The sequence below is a fragment of the Pan troglodytes genome, chromosome 19 (assembly GCF_028858775.2).
Source record: "Pan troglodytes isolate AG18354 chromosome 19, NHGRI_mPanTro3-v2.0_pri, whole genome shotgun sequence".
NCBI classification, from domain to species: Eukaryota; Metazoa; Chordata; class Mammalia; order Primates; family Hominidae; genus Pan; species Pan troglodytes.
The window spans coordinates 89,648,195-89,664,189 of NC_072417.2; the positions used below are offsets into that span (position 1 = coordinate 89,648,195).

Below are 15,995 nucleotides of genomic sequence, written 5' to 3' on the forward strand. Positions count from 1 at the left end.
CAAAGTGCTAGGATTATAGGTGTGAGCCACCGTGCCTGGCCGATTGCATTCGTATCCACTGCTTAGTAGCACCTACGAGAAATCATTAACTCTACCTTGATCAAAGCAATGCAAAACAAAACCCACATAATTCTTGGGAAAAAAAAGTACACCTCAGAGGAAAAACATCAAGACCATTTGTAGAAAACTTTAAAAATTCAGAGAAGCAGCCCTCCATAAAGTACTGTGGGTTAGTAATTTTATAAAAATATTGTCCAGGGTGTTGAACTGTGGGAGAGGTTTTGGGGCCTGAGCTCACTGTTCACACCTGGCAGTGGGCATTTCTCCTAACGTACAGTTTTCAGTTCTGTACACAAGGCTCTTGGCCTTCACCCATGGCACGCACCGGTAAATGATTAAACCACCTTCCTCAGGGAGGACGAAAAATGCAGGAACATACATCTGAGCAGCTGAGGGTAATACAGACGACTGATGGTTCCTTTATCCCCTGCTGTACACTGCAACTCACAGCACTGTTCCAAGGCATGGTGGCAAGGAGAAACATCTCTGTTAGTACTGACTCAGCCTCTCTCTTTCTCTCTCACCGTGCCTAACCTACAGATGCTCATATGTTAACTCTATAAACATTTTCTGAATTGATCTGCATCAAGTCATAACTCTTTGTCCTAACTGGCCCCTTATCCTGAGTTCCTTTATGCACTTGACATGTACAATTATATTCCTGTATCCTGGTGCCTGCTTGCAACGCTATGCAGATAAGTGCACAGTGAAAAGGCATGTTCTTACCCACAGTACTGGTGTGACTAAACAGAGTATCCCTTTCATCCTGCCCTGTGTTCTGAAGAAGGCACTGGCTGTCAGTGCTCGCTGCCTTCCGCAGGGCATGGAGATCCAGCTGAGCTCCTGGGTGCAAGCTGAGCTACTGTGGACAATCTGTCCCTCTCGCCACATTAGAGGCAGGTTGAACTTGAAGACCTTGTGGCCAACTGGTGTGGCAGGATAATCCAGAGTCCTAGTTTCCTGGTTCTCAGGTTCCAGCCCACTGCTGCTGTAGCATGTGCCTGGGCAGAATGCGGGATCCAGAGAAGTGTGTGTTTTAGGAGAAATTGACTTTCCAATTATTTTGTTTTTGCTTTTTGAGACAAGGCCTCTTTCTGTCACCCAGGCTGGAGTGCAGTGGTGCAATCATAGTTCACTGAAGCCTTGAATTCCTGAGCTCACAAGATCCTCCTGCGGCAGCCTCCCTCCAAAGTAGCTGGGATTACAGGTGGGTGCCAACACACCTGGCAATTTTTTTTTTTGTAGAGATGGGGGCGTCTTGCTATGTCGTGCAGTCTGGTCTTGATCTCCTGGTCTCAAGCGACCCCACTTCAGCCTCCCAAAGTGCTGGGGGCACTTCGTGTGAGCCGCCACGCCCAGCTGCCAATTATTTTTTAAACATCGTCACAATTTTTTGTTTGGTAAGATCTACCTTTCTCTCCTTTTTATTGTTTTATTTTATTTTATTCTCTTAAGCTCAATGGCAAAAACTTTTTCTCCTTTTTAAACTAAAGCTTTGAACTTGAGTCTTTGAACTTTAGTATACATCAGCTGATGGGACATGTGAGAACTTACATGCAGATGAGAGTTGTTAAAAGATAATTTTCAGTAAAAGGTAAAATCATTACTCAAATAGATAGAAGACATAAAAATGTGCTAAAGATTTGATTCTACTCATGAGAGGACCAGGCAGATATAATAACCAGTTCAAAAGAGAAGTGCATGAGCACAAAGTAATTTAGATTGTTTTTCTTTTGCTTCTTTCAAGATTTTTCTCTATCTTTGGCTTTCAGTGTTTTGACTATGATGTGTCTGTGTGGGTCTTCCTGCATTTATTCACTTGGAGTTTCTGGGATCTATGTATTAGTGTTTTTCAACAAATTTCAGAAGTTTTCAGGTATTATTTGTTTGAATATTTTTTTCTCTCTATCTCTGCCTCTTGAGCATTCTTTCCTAGGATGAGTATGTTGGTGTGCTTACAGTGTTCTACATTTCTCTGAGGCTCTGTTCATTTTTACTTATTATTTTTCATAGTGTTCTTCATCTGTATTAATCTGTCTTCATGTTGGCCAATTCTTCCTTCTGCCAACTCAAATCTACTATTGAGCCCCTCTAGTGAATTTTTCATTTTGATTATTTATTTTTCAACTTCAGAATTTTCATTTACTTAATAATTTTGTTCTATCTTTTTAGTTAACATTCTCTATTTCATGAGTCATTATTATCAAGCCTTTCTTTAATCTTCAATTCTTTAAACATGGTTTACATTAAAAACTTTTTTTTTTTGGAGACAAGGTCTTGCTCTGTCACTCAGGCTGAAGTGCAGTGGTATGATGATAGGTCACTGTAACCTTGAACTCCTGGCCTCACGTGATCCTTTCTCCCCAACCTCCCTAGTAGTTAGGACTACAGGCTAATTGATTTAAATATATATATATTTTGTAGAAACAGGTTTTCACTGTGTTGCCCAGGCTGGTCTTGAACTCCTGGCCTTAAGCAATCCTCCTGCCTAGAACTCCTGAAGCATTGAGATTATAGGCGTGAACCACTATGTCTGGTCTACTTCGATTTTTAAAACATATTCATAATAGCTGCTTTGAAGTCTTTTTCCAATGTGTCCAATATTTAGGTCCCTTCAAAAGCACTTTTTATTGCCTGACTTCTTTTCCTGTGTATTTGTCACAGTTTTTTTGCGTGTCATAATTTTTTGTTGAAAACCAGACATTTTAGATAATATATTGTAGCACCTCTAGATGCTGAATTCCCCACTACACTGGGGCTTGTTGGTGGAGCTGTTGTTTGCTTGGGCATTTGTTTATTTAATTCTGAACTAATTCTATGAAGCCTATTTCCTGGTTTGTGTGCAGAGTGTATAATTTCTGATGTTTCTGCTGAGTTTCTTTCTTTTCTCCTTTTTTTTTTTTTTTTGAGACAGAGTCGTGCTCTTTCACCAGGCTGCAGTGCACTGGCACGATCTTGGCTCACCGTAACCTCTGCCTCCCAGGTTCAAGCGATTCTCCTGCCTCAGCCTCCCAAGTGGCTGGAACTACAGGCGCGTGCCACCATGCCCAGCTAATTTTTGTATTTTCAGTAGAGACAGGGTTTCACCATGTTGGCCAGGATGATCTCAATCTCCTGACCTCGTGATCCACACACCTCGGCCTCCCAAAGTGCTGGGATTACAGGTGTGAGCCACCGCACCCAGTCTTCTGCTGAGTTTCTTAACCACTGTGTCTGGTACAGAGTTTCCACCCTACAAGTGGGGTCTGGGTCGGGGAAGGGAGCCCCAGCCCTCTTGGCCACACCTGCATGGAATACAGTTTTTGCAACGCAGAGCTGGAAGAGATGAGAGACACCAGTGACACACCCTTCTTAGAGTGAAACTGCAGCCTGGAGTGGAGGCAGAGGGAGCCCCCCATCTTCTTGGGAAGCGACACCTGCTTGGGAAGAAGATAGGAGTGGGATGTGACTCAGGTGCCACAGACTGTTTATTCTTACTGGTATTCAGGAGATTTTCTTGAATAAATATTTCTTCATTTGCTCTATGTCCTTAGGACAACATAATTTTATTTCAATTATTTAAATAATTTTCACCAATTAGGTCAGGTGCAGCGGCTTACACCTGTAATCCCAGCACTTTGGGAGGCTGAGGTGGGAGGATCACTTGAGCCCAGGAGTTCGAGACCAGCCTGGGCAACATGGTGAAACCCTGCCTCTACAAGAAGTACAAAAATTAGCCGGGCGTGGTGGTGCATACCTGTAGTCCCAGCTACTTGAGGGGCTGAGGTGGAAGGATTGCTTGAGCCTGGGAGATCAAATCTGCAGTGAGCTGAGATGGCACCACTGCACTCCAGCCTGGGTGACAGAGCCAGACCCTGTCTCAAACAAACAAACAAACAAATAATTTTCACCAATTAAATGGCCGTTTTGTAGGGAGAGGTCTGCTGAGTTCCTCACATAGCCATCTCAGACAGGCCACGCATAACTCTTGTGGTGAACTGATATGAGCATAAAAGAAGGCCACGTGGCCTGTTGTTCCATGAAAGAGCCGTATCCACAAAGCAACCTCCAAATGCTGAAGGAGCCAATCAACCAGAGGAGGAGGCAGACAAATCCAGTTGGTCAGCATGGGATGATTTACTGGGTAAATTTACAGATAGAAAAGCATGGTCTTGGGGGGCTGCAGACATGTAGATCTCTGCAGTGCAACACCTCAAATCTAGGGCTTCTATCTTGGGGAAAAGTATATGTGCTCTGGAAGGAATGTGTAGGTGGCTATGAGTATCACTCCTCCTATGATGTCTGCAACAGCATCTCGGATTGTCTTGGAGGAAAAGTGAAAGTTAAAATGAATAGGTGTTCCTACCTAAAGAGTAATACATCAGCTACACATTTGGAAGGTATTCTCGGACTCAGGGTCGGTCAGGCAGGTTAGCGTTTAAAATAAAGTCGCTCTTTTCCCCGCACATATGTTTTAGTATGTAAAAGTTATATAGCGAATTTTAAGTCAAAGTTACTTAAATAAAACTGAAATTGTACATTTGATTTGGAAAATGTAATTAAATATTTTAAAAGCATACCTTGGAGATATTGTGGGTTTGATTCTAGACCACTGCAATTGCAGCAAAGTGAGTAAGAGAAATTTTTCTATATAAGATATGTTTACACCGTAATGTTTTCTTCCTTCCTTCCCTCTCTCTCTCTCCTTCCTTCCCTTCCTTCCTTCTCCTTCCTCCCTCCCTCCCTCCCTCTCCTTCCTTCCTTCCTTCCTTCCTTCCTCCCTCCCTCCCTCTCCTTCCTTCCTTCTTTCCTTCCTTCCTTCCTTCCTTCGACTGAGTTTAACTTCTGTTGCCCAGGCTGCAGTGCAGTGGCACAATCTCGGCTCACTACAACCTCTACCTCCTGGGTTCAAGCGATTCTCCTGCCAAAGCCTCCCAAGTAGCTGGGATTACAGGCATCCATCACCACGCCCGGCTAATTTTTGTATTTTTAGTAGAGACAGGGTTTCGCCATGTTGGCCAGGCTTGTCTCGAACTCCTGACCTCAGGTGATCCACCCGCGTCGGCCTCCCAAAGTGCTGGGATTACAGGTGTGAGCCACCGCACCCGGCCTATAAAGTGTTTTAAAATTAACATATGTACATTGGTATTTTAGACATAATGCTATTGCACACAAAAGAAACATACACGTGTGAAACAATGTTGTCCAACAATAAACAGGAATTTTATTTTGCTGAGTTCTAAAATAAATGAAAACAAAGAATAAATAATATTACATAAACTTAGTTCATAAAGTGGCAGCAGAGTTTGAGAGGATTTACTTCAATTTTGAAAGAATTTCTAATGTGGATGGGCAAAATGGCATCAAACGTCACATTACAGAGGAAACTTTCAATCTATGCAGCAAGCTTTACTGTTGTCTTATTTTATTTTATTTTATTTTATTTTTTTGAGATGGAGTCTCATTCTGTCACCCAGGCTAGAGTGCAGTGGTGCGATCTCAGCTCACTGCCATCTCTGCCTCCCGGGTTCGAGCAATTCCCCTGCCTCAGCCTCCCGAGTAGCTGGGATTACAGGTGCACGCCACCTCGCCTCGCTAATTTTTGTAAAATTAAAAAAAAAAACCCACAAAAAACAAAAACACAGCAACTTCATAGACAAAAAAGGAAAAAAAAAGAAACCTTTTATCTTTAGCCTTTTTAACCATCTCATACAAACTAAGTACATACACAAAAAAGTTACTGGAATGCTCAGAATAAGATTGTTTTTCTGTTGTCTTTTTTTTTTTTTTTAACAAGGTTTTTTTTTCTCCTTTGAGATTACAGTGAACATGGTCACACTACAAGTAAAGTCAGAAGTAGGACAGAGAATGCTCCGAAGGTTGGTTTGGTTATCTGAGATCATTAAAAATGGGTGGCCCTAGGCTGGGCGTGATGGCTTACGACTGTAAACCCAGCTGCTTGGGAGGCTGAGGCAGGAGGATCGCTTGAACCTGGGAGGCAGAGGTTGCAGTGAGCTGAGACAGCGCCACTGCACTCCAGCCTGGGTGACACGAGAGAAACTTTGTCTCACAAAAAAAGAAAAAAAACAAAAAAAGGCTGACCCTAACAATATGTACAAAAATATAAAATGTAAGTAAAAAACACAAATTTCCTTTTCAAGTATTTTTATGGAGGTGAATTCATACTAATAATCATAGTAATATTCCTATAATAAGATTAGTCTTTTAAAAAAAATTTTACTTTAAGTTCTGGGATACATGTGCAGAACGTGCAGGTTTGTTACATAGGTATACATGTGCCATGGTGGTTTGCTGCACCTATCAACCTGTCATCTAGGTTTTAAGCCCTGCATGCATTAGGTATTTGTCCTAATGCTCTCCCTCCCCTTCCCCGACCCTCCGCCCCAAGAGGCCCCGGTGTGTGATGTTCCCCTCCTTGTGTCCATGTGTTCTCATTGTTCAACTCCCACTTATAAGTGAGAACATGCGGTGTTTGATTTTCTATTCCTGTGTTAATTTGCTGAGAATGATGACTTCCAGCTTCCTCCATGTCCCTGCAAAGGACATGAACTCATTCTTTTTTATGGTTGCATTTTAAGTACTTTGAAGAAGAAAAGCAGGGCCTTGGAAGTTTTGGTTCTTTTTTCCTCCCCTGTTGCAAATTCTCATGGTTTGAGTTGGGTGGTGGAGAGCGCGTGTCATCTGCGGGTGGTCTCTCTACCTGAAGGTGACTACGTTTGGATTCTGAGACAGGAAGTAGAGGGTGACTAGGTCACAGTCATTTTTTTTTTTTTTTGTTTAATTTTTCCTTTTTTGCTGTCTAGTTGTCCTCATCAATCTTCTGCTTCTTGGTATCGACATCATCATCCTCATCTTCAGCTGCCCACTTGCCCGTAGCAAACTCAGCTTCCTCGTCTTCATCTCCATCCTCTTCTTCACCATCACCTTCTTCCTCTTCTTCATCTACCTCATTGTCAACCTCCTGCTCCCAATTTTCCTCATTAGCATTCCCATTAGCAGAGGCATCTCTTCCATTTCCGCCTCCTCCACAACTTCCTTCTTCTCCTTTAAGTCCTTGGTGGTGATCTCGGAGCTGGTGTCTATGGCTGCATCTGACATGATGGGGCATGCCGGTGATCTGATACAGGGGATTAAAAAGGAATCGAGAATTTGAGGACTCTGGTGATAAAGCTGCTGGAGTCCACGGAGGAGGAACCAAGGAGCCAGACGAGGAACAATGCAAAGATGGCTTTTCAGAGCAGCCAGTGGGGGCTGTTTTCATTTCAACAGTGTTCAGAGGAGTAGATTCCATCTCAAGAAACCCTCTTGGTGCATGCATAAGAAGCAAATTCTAATCTGTAGAAGTTTGATCATGAGATTGCAGCAACTCAGCCACATCTTCAGGCTCCACCTCTAATTCTGCTTCTCTTGCTGTTTACACCACATCTGTGGTGACTTCTTCTACTGAAGTCTTAAGTCCCTCAAAGTCATCCACCAAGGTTGGAACCAGCTTCTTCCAAACTCCTGTTAATGTTGATATTTTGACCTCTGTCCATGAATCATGAATGTTCTTCAGGGACTCTACAATGATGAATCCTTTCCAGAAGGCTTTCAACTTACTTTGCCTAGATCCATCAGAGAAATCACTATCTATGGCAGCTATATCCTTACAAAATATACTGCTTGAATAATAAGACTTGAAAGTTAATATTACTCCTCATTCCATGGGCTGCAGAATAAACGTTGTGTTAACAGGCATGAAAACATTAATCTCTTTGTATATCTTCATCAGAACTTTTGGGTGACCAGGTGCATTGTCAATGAGCAGTAATATTTTCAAAAGAGTCTTTTCTTCTTAGCAGTAGATCTCAACAGTGGGCTTAAAATATTCAGTAAATATGGCTGGTCGTGGTGACTCATGCCTGTAATCCCAGCACTTTGGGAGGCTGAGGTGGGCGGATCACGAGGTCAGGTGATCACGACAATCCTGGCTAACACCGTGAAACCCATCTCTACTAAAAATACAAAAAATTAGCTGGGCATGGTGGCACGCACCTGTAATCCCAGCTACCCAGGAGACTGAGGCAGGAGAGTCACTTGAATCTGGGAGGCGGAGGTTGCAGTGAGCCAAGATCGTGCCACTGCACTCCAGCCTGGGCAACAGAGTGAGATTCCATCTCAAAAAAAAAAAAAAAAGAAAAAGAAAATGTTTGGTGGCCAGGTGCAGTGGCTCATGCCTGTAATCCTAACACTTTGGGAGACCAAGGCAGGCAGATCACTTGAGGTCAGGAGTTCGAGACCAGCCTGGCCAACATGGTGAAACCCCCGTCTTTACTAAAAATATAAAAATTAGTCGGGCATGGTGGCATGCACCTGTAGTTCCATTTACTGGGGAGGCTGAGGCCGAAGAATCCCTTGAACCCAGGAGGTGGAGGTTGCAGTGAGCCGAGATCACGTCACTGCACTCCAGCCTGGGCGATAGATCGAGACTCTGTCAAAAAAAAAAAAAAAAAAAAAAAAAAAGAAAGAAAAAAAGAAAAAAGAAAGAAAAAGTTTGAAATATTGCAAGAATTACCAAAATGTGACACAGACATGAAGTGAGCACTTGCTGTTGGAAACATGAGGCTGATAGACTTACTTGATGGAGGGTTGCTATAAACCTTCAGTTTGTAAAATTGCACTATCTATCTGCAAAATACAATAAAGTGAAATGCAATAAAACAAGGTATGCCTGTAAAAGCATTTTTATAAAAAACGAACTGTCCACAATTTTAGTGTTCAATGTCCATCTAGTTGCCAACATAAAGAAATGGCATCACATTTCACATGTTATGTCTAGACCCAATTTATCCAAACCTAGGAGCAATATGAGGTTTTTACTATTGCAAAATTTAGTTTAATTTAATTTTTTAAATTTTTGTAGAGACAGAGTCTCAGTATGTTTCCCAAGCTTGTCTGGAGCTCCTGGGCTCAAACAGTCCTCATGCTTTGGCGTCCCAAAGTGCTGGGATTACAAGTGTGAGCTACCACGCATAGCCGCAAAATATTCTTTAGAACTGTGACAAATATTGCACTGATTTGGGAGTACCTCCAGAATCAGGAATTGGACAATCAATACAAGTGGGAAAATGTGGCCGGTCGCGGTGGCTCTCGCCTGTAATTCCAGCACTTTGGGAGGCCGAGGTGGGCAGATCACCTGAGGTCAGGAGTTCAAGACCAGCCTGGCCAACATGGTGAAACCCCATCTCTACTAAAAATACAAAATTAGCTGGACGTGATGGCACAGGCCTGTAATCCCATCTACTTGGGAGGCTGAGGCAGGAGAATCGCTTAAACCCAGGAGGCGGAGGTTGCGGTGAGCCGAGATTGTGCCATTGCACTCCAGCCTGGGCAACAAGAGCAAAACTCTGTCTCAAAAAAAAAAAAAGTAGCCGGGCATGGTAGCAGGCACCTGTAATCTCAGCAACTTGGGAGGCTGAGGCAGGAGAATTGCTTGAACCCGGGTGGCAGAGGTTGCAGTGAGCTGAGATCGTGCCATTGCACTCCAGCCTGGGCAACAGAGCGAGACTCTGTCGCAAAAAAAAAAAGAGTAGGGAAATGTGTTTTGTTATGCAAAAATCAATTGTATTTCTGCTCTCTGAAAGTAGGAATTGACAAGCTAATTAATTAGTCCTTTTTGTTACCAAGCACCTCTGCTGCTGAAATTCTTCCCGTATCTTGAGTCAGTGCTTGCCTCTGAAGAACCCATAAATATAGAGAGCATCCAGACACTGTCATCTTTGATTTTGAAGACACAGGGCAAGTGATGTGGAGAAGCCTTTCTCTGGGGCCTGAACAGTGTGAGTCAGAAATGCCGGTGTTGAAGGCTCTAGATTGTGCTGCATTATCACTGTTCACCAGATCCAAGCAACATAAATGCCTGTTGTTCTTTTTTTATTTTTTATTTTTTTCAGATGGAGTCTTGCTCTTTCATCCAGGCTGGAGTGCAGTGGCGCGATCTCAGCTCACTCTAAGCTCTGCCTCTCGGGTTCACGCCATTCTCCTGCCTCAGCCTCCCGAGTAGCTGGGACTACAGGCGCCCGCCACCACGCCCGGCTAATTTTTTGTATTTTTAGTAGAGACGGGGTTTCACCGTGTTAGCCAGGATGGTCTCGATCTCCTGACCTCGTGACCTGCCCGCCTCAGCCTCCCAAAGTGCTGGGATTACAGGCGTGAGCCGCCGCGCCCGGCCCAACAGCTGTTCTTTCAGGCAGCTGAAAAAATCAGACAGGCCCTAATAGACTTGTTTGACAACATTTCTTTGGTCTCTGAATACAACAGCCATATTTCTTGTTCTCCTAAGGCTCTAATAATGACCAAAGAACCCTAGTTCATTTTCTTTTTTTTTTTTTGAGACGGAGTCTTGCTCTGTCACCCAGGCTGGAGTGCAGTGGCATGATCTCAGCTCACTGCAACCTCCACCTCCCGGGTTCAAGCGATTCTTCTGCCTCAGCCTCCCAAGGAGCTGGGACTACAGGCACATGCCACTATGCCTGACTAATTTTTGTATTTTTAGTAGAGATGGGGTTTCACTATATTGGCAAGGCTGGTCTTGAACTCCTGACCTCAGGTGATCCGCCCACCTCAGCTTCCCAAAGTGCTGGGATTACAGGCATGAGCCACGACGCCTGGCCTCATTTTCTTTTTTTTTGAGACAGAAGTCTCGCTCTGTTGCCCAGGCTGGAGTGCAGTGGTGCCATCTTGGCTCACTGCAACCTCTGCCTCTTGAGTTCAAGCAATTCTCATGTCTTAGCCTCCCAAATACCTGGGATTACAGGCGTGCGCCACCACGCCCAGCCAATTTTTGTATTTTTAGTAGAGAAGAGGTTTCACCATATTGGCCAGGCTGGTCTCGAACTCCTGACCTCAGGTGATCCACCCAGCTTGGCCTCCCAAAGCGCTGGGATTACAGGCATGAGCCACCATGCCCGGGCCCTAGTTCATTTTCTAAGATTGTAGCCAACCATTTCCTGGGACATGGGAAGTCCTTCCACCTTCCCATGTACTCTCCTTTTGGAGGAATGAGTTTGATAGCGAGGGAGGCCTACACCACAGCCCAGTATTGTGGTAACAGGTGCAATCTAAAAGAAATGTGACACAAACTCAAAGGTTTTGCCTGTGAATTAATTCAGTTCACTTTTCCTAAGAGTTTACTATATACTGACTCCTGGGGTAAGTACTGTAAACTGTCATGTCAATGAGTGACAGAAAACACACGGGGCCAGTGGAGACACAGAGGAGGGGCACTTGGCCAGCTCAAGTACTGGAAGGTTCCCTATCCAGTGTTCCCTACCTGATCAGTGAGGCTCACGGAGTAACACAGGGCATCAGCACATGAAAGGCAGAGGATGAGATTCTAGCAGGAAAACTCTACCCTGGCCACCAGTCCCCAGAAAGGAAGAGTTGAAAGTTAATGGCCACATTGCACTTAGTCAGCCTGCAATATTAATAATCTGTGCTGTGCCTGCTTCAGCAGCAGATATACTAAAATTGGAACGATACAGAGAAAATTAGCATGACCCCTGTGCAAGGATGACACGCAAATTTGTGAAGCGCTCCATATTAAAAGGTAGTAACAATACTAGCTGTTGTGCTGAAGGCGCCTTTGTGGAGAAGTTTTCTGGAGTAGCAGGAGACTTGTTTTTAATGATTATTTCTCCAGCACCAGGCACTATTGGTGCCGTGGACATAGTGATGAGCAAAATATAGCAGTCCTGCCTTAATTGAGGTAAGCTCCTAGAACAGAGACAGTGGAGAATCAATTAAACAGATAATAATCCATGCTATGAAGAAAAATGTGGCAGGGCGCCAAGGCTCACGCCTGTAATCCCAGGACTTTGGGAGGCCGAGGCAGGAAGATCGCTTGAGTCCAGGAGTTTGAGACTGGCCTGGCCAACACAGTAAGACCCTATCTGTACATAAAATTTTAAAAATTGGTTGGGTGTGGTGGCTCGTGCCTGTGGTCCCAGTTGCTGGGGAGGCTGAGGCAGGAGGATTGCTTGAGCTGAGGAGTTGGAGGCTGCAGTGAGCTATGATTGAACCATTGCACTCCAGCCTGGGCGAGAGAGTGGGACTCTGTCTAAATAAATAAATAAACAAATAAAAATGAAGCATAGAGTAAGAGCTGTGGTCAGGGAAGGCCTCTCTGAGGAAGTGACCAGGTAAAAGGAGGAAGTAAGCCATGAGAAATTTGTAAAGGCTGGGAAATGTATAAAGAAAAGAGGTTTAATTTGCTCATGGTTCTGCAGACCGTACAGGACCGCCATGACTCAGGTGGCTTACAGTCACGGCGTAAGGCAAAGGGGAACAGGCGCATCACATGCAGAAAGCAGGAGTGAGAGAAGGGGGAGGTCCCAGACTCTTAAACAACCAGATTTCTTTCCTCTTTTTTTTTTTTTTTTTGAAACGGAGTCTCACTCTATCGCCCAGGCTGGAGTGCAGTGGCGTGATCTCGGCTCACAGCAACCTCCACCTCCTGGGTTCAAGTGATTCTCCTGCCTCAGCCTCCCGAGCAGCTGTGACTATAGGTGCCTGCCACCATGCCTGGCTAATTTTTGTATTTTTAGTAGAGACAGGGTTTCACCATGTTGCCCAGGCTGGCCTCGAACTCCTGACCTCAGGTGATCTGCCCACCTCGGCCTCCCAAAGTGCTGGGATTACAGGCGTGAGCCACTGTGCCTGGCCAAAAACATGTGTTTTGAGGCCCCTAGTTTGCTATTGTCCTGGACATACTAGCCTTCTTACTGATTTAAAAGGGGTATAAATGATGTGGTGTGTCTTGATAGGTCTCATTTTATTTTGCTTCAGAGGCCACAAGCTATAATTATCATTGATTTTTGTTCTGTTGAAAATGTCTTTGTCAATATTCCCGGAGGTATACAGCTTGTGAAAATCGTCCAAGATGAAAAGAATGTCTGCCCCCTTGATATTTACTTAGGGAGTGAGGATAATGATCTCTTTGCAACTGATATTCTGCTTCAGAATATCATTTCTACCCAAATCAGACCAAAAAATTGTTTGTTTTTTTCTTCAGGCTTTCCATCTGGGCCCTTTGTACCCACCTCTTTTTCTATGAGACGATTTGCCAGTAGAATACTCCATTTCAACAAACAGGTCTATGGAAATAAGCAAACTAATTACATGCAGCTTCTTTTATGCTTGTGGCCCAGATTTAAGAGTTCCGGACCAGCTTGGGAAACAGATTTAGAAATGGAATCAAGTATTGACAGTGCTGTGATTGCTGAAGGCGGTCTACCTCTCCACCAGCACTGCCCATATGCTGGCAGGGTTCGAAAACCTTGTCTGAGTTGAGGAACAAGAAGGGGGCACCCCCAGGCCATCTCCCATGACCTTTGGAAGGTGCAGAAAAGCCTCGATGTCTCCATAGGAGGAAGCACAAAGTTGAGAGGAAGGGCAGGGCTCACACGCTGTCCAGGTGGCCTCTGAAGCAAATAATAGGGCCCTCCCTCTGGAGATTGGAAAGTGGATTTCCTGGTGGGGCCAGGGAAGACTAGGCTGAGTTTTCTGAGCAGGGCTTCGTTAAAGAGGGGACACCATCTATGCAGAGTCTACCCTATCCTCAGAGGTCAGCAGCAATAGATGGAACCAAGTCCAGCTGGATCTGGGGCCTCCTCACCTTGGAACTATAGTCAGCTACATTAAGACACCTCTGCTGTCTTCTTCCGTGTCCTGACCACTTCCATTTCCTGCTCTCCACACGAGGGCAGCTAGGAAGTGAGGCCTTGTAAAGAGAGGAGGCAGCAGGTATCACAGAACTAGACCAGGCCCACTCCCCAATCTCCTCATTCTCCCAGCATGCAGTGTGAGTGCCCAGCTTGTGCTGGGAAGAGGAGGTGAAGCACTGTGAACCAGATATGCGAGTGGGGCTTGAAACAGGGCTGGCCTGAGCTTTACTAGGCTAAAGTGATGAATCTGCCCAAGATATTGCTAAGGGACTGAAGGGAGTTGGCATAGAGTGGAAGCAGTGATTAGAAAATAGAAAATGGGCTGGGCACCATGGCTCATGCCTGGAATCCCAGCACTTTGAGAGGCCAAGGAAGGCAGATCGCTTGAGCACAGGAGTTCAAGACAAGCCTGGGAAACATGGCAAAACTCCATCTCTTGTTTTTTTTTTTTTTTCTTTTTTTCTTTTTTGAGACAGCGTCTCACTCCAATGCCCAGGCTGGAGTGCAGTGGCGTGATCTTGGCTCACTGCCACCTCTACCTCCTGGGTTCCAGCGATTCTCCTGCCTCAGCCTCCGGAGTAGCTGAGATTACAGGTGCCCGCCATCATGCCCGGCTAATTTTTATGTGTTTAGTAGAGATGGGATTTCACCACATTGGACAGGCTGGCCTTGAACTCCTGACCTGAAGTGATCTGCCCACCTCAGCCTCCCAAAGTGCTGGGATTACAGGGGTGAGCCCCCATGCCCGGCCAAAACCCCATCTCTACAAATACAAAAATTAGCCAGGCATGGTGGTGTGTGCCTTACTACAGGTACTCGGGAGGCTGAGGTGGGAGGATGGTTTAAGCCCAGGAGGCGGAGGTTGCAGTGAGCCAAGATCACCCCACTACACTCCAGCCTGGGCAACACAGCCAGACCTCATCTCAAAAAAAAAAAAAAAAAAAAAGAAAAAAAGAAAAAGAAAATGGTTTCATGTTGATACCTCAATGAGGTGAGGCTTCTCAAGAAAACAACTGCACTCACACTCCTGTCTGGATACATTTCCCCCTCTCCTTTGATGTCCCCAGTCCGCCTCTTCTCTGACACTGGCAGTTCTGCCCTGAGGCCCTCTTCTCAGACTGCCCTGCAGCACTTTCTGCTACCCTTCTGTTTGGAACACTCAGAAGCCAAAGGTGCAACAACCTGTTGTTGACCTTTTCCTGCAGACTCCCCATTTCCTTGGGAGCTGTAGCCCAGGGATCCCGTAGTGGTAGGAGTCTAGCCCCAAGACTGTAGATCACTTAGGAGTTTCTTCTGTGAGAACATTCACAAAAATCAGAGGGAGGATTTTGCCAGTGAGTGCAGCCATTCCCTGTGAGTCAGTAACCCTCTGCCCTGCATCCATCCCTGCAGGAAGGACCTGCCAAGAACAATCGCCTCCATGGATGAGCAGCCACCTGCACCGCCCGGGACAGGGCAAGTCCTCTGCGGCACGGTGCATTCACCATGTAATTAGAGTCTGAGTTGTTTTGCTGAGTTTATCACATATTTTGACACTTCCTTGACAGCAAGCAGATGCCCCAAATTTTGTGTTTGCCCTGCTGGCGGTTACAGTAAATCAATAATAGTAGATAAGAAAAACAAGTAAACCTCTCAAGCCCTAAAATGCAATAAAATCTGTCATTAAAAAAAACGGGTAGGAGGAAATTTGAGGGTTATCCTGCATGAGCCACACCCAGAGCCATGCAGGGAACGAAGTCCGCAGGTCCCCCGCTCTACCTTGGTGTCACCCAGGCATCTGAGAAACTCATCCACAGAGTCCAGCCCAAAGTTGCCATTCCCCAGAATGAGGAGTCTCCAGGGCTGGAGGAAAGGCAGTCCCAGGATGCTCAGCTGGTTGCGACCCCTGTCCCCACTTGCATCTCACCCCAATCAATAGCACTATCATCAGGAATCAGGTCCCTTTTTTTTTTTTTTTTTTTTTCCGAGACAGTGTCTTGCTCTGTCGCCCAGGCTGGAGTGCAGTGGTGTGATCTTGGCTCATTGCAACCTCACCTCCCAGGTTCAAGCTATTCTCCTGCCTCAGCCTCCTGAGTGGCTGGGATTACAGGTGCCTGCCACCACGCCTGGCTAGTTTTTGTATTTTTAGTAGAGACAGGGTTTCATCATGTTGGCCAAGCTGGTCTCAAACTCCTGACTTCAGGTGATCCGCCCGCCTCAGCCTCCTGAAATGCTGGGATTACAGGTGTGAAT

The 15,995-nt window shown here is 45.3% G+C and overlaps 1 non-coding gene and 1 pseudogene across 1 annotated transcript; one reads left to right on the forward strand and one right to left on the reverse strand.

Moving 5' to 3' along the window:
- Window positions 1–6,859: 6,859 nt before the first annotated feature.
- On the reverse strand, window positions 6,860–7,314 carry LOC134808922 (prothymosin alpha-like; annotated as a pseudogene).
- Window positions 7,315–11,542: 4,228 nt separating this feature from the next.
- On the forward strand, window positions 11,543–11,645 carry LOC112206223 (U6 spliceosomal RNA). The gene has a single exon (XR_002940407.1). It is a non-coding gene; the product is annotated as a U6 spliceosomal RNA (small nuclear RNA).
- Window positions 11,646–15,995: the final 4,350 nt, after the last annotated feature.